Here is a 3,938-nt window from a genome sequence, read left to right as displayed (position 1 = left end):
AGATTCTATTCGCTCACTCCATCTTGTTTGGGATGTTTAGTTAAGGAACTGCCCAGCTGTCTCAGTCAAAATTTTTGGATTTGATCATTTGAGTTAATTATCTCGACTTCTTTCTGGTTCAAGGCTTTCCAATGAGTCAATAATGTTTGTCTCCTTCTTCAATCAGAAAGCATTTCTTTGGATGACGAGAAAAAGTTTTTAAAGACTCTAATCAATGATCTTGATCTACTACGTTCTTCTTGTCCCAAATCCTCCAAGAAGCGAAACTGGTTGCATCTGGGTTAGCTTCGTTTGGGTTTCAAAATGATTTTGTTAAGAAGAGAACAAGGAAAAGGAAAACACTTCAAGGCGAGTCAATGAACACTGCCGACTTCCACGAAGACGAATCAAAAAGTATTGAAGTGAACGCATTTAATGTTGTTTTTGACACGCTGCTCCAGCAGATAAGATACGGAATGAATACAGCTCAAAAAACGACGGATATGATTTCTCTCGTATGATGTTCTCCATCTCCTTCTATTGATGAAGAAAAACTCAATCAGAAAGAAAAATACAAAGTCCTGGCAAATCTCTACGTAAATGATGTAAAAAAAAGGAGTTGATAAAAGAAATCCGTTATTTAGATGTTCTGAAGTGATCAATTACTTTTGGACAAATAGAATCTCTTTCTTCTATCAAGCTGCTCAACACAATCTACCAGAACGGTCTTCAGTCAATATTTTCTTCGACATGCATTTTGCTTCGCATTTTTGATACAATCCTGATTTCAGTGGCTGAATGAGAGCGATCTTTTAGTAAGTTTGCTCTCATCAAATCAAAATTGCGATTAACAGTGACTGAAGAACGCCTTACTGACCTTATGGTATTTTCAATTGAAAACAATCTTGCCGAGACTTTATCGTACGAAAATGTCATCTCTAGTTTCGCAATGAAGAAAGTGTAATTAGCGTGGTTTAAGACATACGGACAATAAACAGTGAAACTCACGCTTACTTAAATATACCCAGGAATCCAAAGTTTGGAGCACAGAACAAAAATTGACCTTGGGCACCACAAAGTCTCTGTACGGGCAAGCTTATACCGGTATTTTTTATTATTTAACTTTTATAATATGAATTAACGTTGCAGTTGTATGTATAATTCAGAAAAAAATTTAAAAAACGTTTATTTATGCTTAAGATATGAAAGTTTAAAGCTAAGTGACCGAATTTTAGAGAATTTTCACTATTTTATAATTTTTTTATAAACTGTTTTACATTTACATTATTTATAACACTTATACACTTTATGATGATGAGAAAGGAATTTTATACATTTTGTTATTTTCAGAGAAGCCAACACTAGACTCAAAGGTATTTTATATCGAAAAAAATGTAAATAGAAACTTGAAAATAGTTATAACAATGATTCAAGCTTGGTATGAAGAATTTTAATTACTGCAGAAAACTTTTTCTGTTTAATATATATATATATATATTTTTTGTTTGTTTGTTTGTTTATTTATAACTTTTACAATTTAAAAGTTTATAAATAAAAACACAGGCGGGACAAGTAGAAGACATTATTTTGTCTTATCACCGAGCCCCAATCGTACGTTTTTACAATAACCGTATAATATACTTATACTTAACAAATTATTTATTGAAAACTATAAATGTAAAAATAAATAACAATTAGTTTAAGAAATACTTCAAGAACAATATTCATGTTAAGAGTAATAATCAAGTAAACAAGAAAAATTGAAATAAAAATAAAAAATAAAAACAAAAAATAAATAAATTAATTAAAGAGCACGTATTTACAAGAGCCACACTATATACGTATATTATACACAGTATTTATTGAAAAATATGAAAATAAAATAAATAACAATTTGTAATAAAGTAATATTTAAATAAAGAACGAAAAATAAAAAAATAAAAGAGTACTTAATCTACAGAAACCGTAATATTAATGTATATTTTAAAACCAATTTGAATAAAAGTAAAATAAATAACAATTCATTAATAGTTAAAAAAAAGAAAAAAAAAAATTCAAGAACTCAGGTTAGATTTCAACAATAACTTTTAAGATTAGAGGAAACACCATAACTAATTTGAATATGTAATTTGTTTTGAATTATATTTAGGGACAATGTATTAATTATCTGAAAATTTTGTCGGGTATTTATGCAGTACTTTTTCAAAATAGGACTGAAATATTTTATGAGTCCCATCTTTATTTTATACATGAACATTAAAACTTGATGTAAGTTGAATTTTATAAACGTTTAATGCGCCTAGAAGAGGCTTGCATGGTACAATTTTATCAGCTCCAAATAATATTCTGCAGACATGTTTTTGTTTACTGTACAATTTTTTTTAATTTTGTATGATTTTTACTTGCCCATGCAATATTACAAGAAATCAAATATTGCGGTTGTTATTTGATTTCAATCAGTGGAACATTTTTTTTGAAACCAAACTGTTTTGAATACAACATATTGTTTTCGGATGAATAATTAAATAGCCTGTTGTATATTATTCTTTGAAGCAATTTTGAGCAACACGGTAATATAGATATAGGTCTATAATTAGAAATAAAAGAGTCATAGCCAGTCTTATAAACCAATATATTGAATATATAATATTATATACTGTCTGAATTCAAATATTTTTGGCAAAAATGTTACTTTGGTATTAACAGTGTAACTTTATGGTCGATAAGCTGCACTGATGTTAACTTATGCAACACTGATTTGTATATTTGCAAAAAAATTATAATTTTCCTTTTTCTTCATAGGAATGTTTGTGAAATTTTAATGAAATATTTATATGAGTTTATTTGTGCTGTAAAAATTCTAACAATAAAATATTTTCTTGATATAAATAAAAAACAGAATACTACAGTATATAGGACTTTATAGTATACTTATAACAGGGTGGCCACAGCTTCTCTAAAATCCTCTAAAGTCCTCTTTTTTCAAAAACCTCCTCTAAAATCTTCTATTATCCTCTAAAATCCACTATTATCCTCTAAAATCCTCTATTATCCTCTAAAATCCTCTATTATCCTCCAAAATCCTCTATTATCCTCTAAAATCCTCTATTATCCTCTAAAATCCTCTATTATCCTCTAAAAATTTAATAATGTGATCAAATCTCCTCTTTAACTCCGCTTTTTTATATCTTCATTTCTTGTTGGTAGTATAATGTTCAAAGTTTACGAACTGCAAAACTGGTTAACGTCTGAAAAAAATCAGTTTTAGAAATCTGTCATCCAACAAAAAATGACATTGTTGACCTTTATCCAAACCCCAGTTATGTGGAAACATGGACATTAAAACCTATTTAAAATATCTCTATTTTTATTCAAAATTTTGTAGTTTTGCCCTGACCCTGGGTGGAGGGTACTCAAAAAAGCGTATAGCAAATGTGGATGACCCCCAAACACGCTTGAACATATTTTATAGCATACAACTTAATATATCTTAAATAATTGCCGCAACTTCGATATGCCCGGTTAGCTCAGTCGGTAGAGCATCAGACTTTTAATCTGAGGGTCGCGGGTTCGAGTCCCTCATCGGGCGAACTTTATTAGAACGAAAATTCATTTCCATTAAAGTTTAATCTGAGTAAAAAATAACTTAAATTTCATCTATTGGTAAATATTTTTGAATATTCTATGTACAAAAAATATATACAATTTCATATATTATTTTTTTAAATACTATTAGCTTGTATAATATTATTATTTTGCTGCATTCTTAGGGTAGGTATGTGGTATTGGGAAGGCATGTGACATGAAATGTTTAAATTAATGAAATACTAGAAACTTATATAGATTTGTTTAAAAAACAGTGACCAAAATAAGAGTTTTTCTTAACTTTAAATGTTTCAACTTTGACAATTCTTATCAAAATTCATAAAACTTAGTATTAAAAGAAAGGTAAGGTTACA

General features: G+C 28.6%; 1 non-coding gene across 1 annotated transcript; it reads left to right on the top strand.

Annotated features, from left to right (window-relative positions):
• Positions 1 to 3,495: 3,495 nt before the first annotated feature.
• On the top strand, positions 3,496 to 3,568 carry trnak-uuu (transfer RNA lysine (anticodon UUU)). The gene has a single exon. It is a non-coding gene; the product is annotated as a tRNA-Lys (tRNA).
• The last annotated feature ends 370 nt before the right edge of the window (positions 3,569 to 3,938 follow it).

The sequence above is a fragment of the Hydra vulgaris genome, chromosome 04, assembly GCF_038396675.1.
Source record: "Hydra vulgaris chromosome 04, alternate assembly HydraT2T_AEP".
Classification (NCBI taxonomy): domain Eukaryota; kingdom Metazoa; phylum Cnidaria; class Hydrozoa; order Anthoathecata; family Hydridae; genus Hydra; species Hydra vulgaris.
Note: the sequence above shows the minus strand (reverse complement) of the source record. Positions and strands in the feature narration are given on the sequence as shown.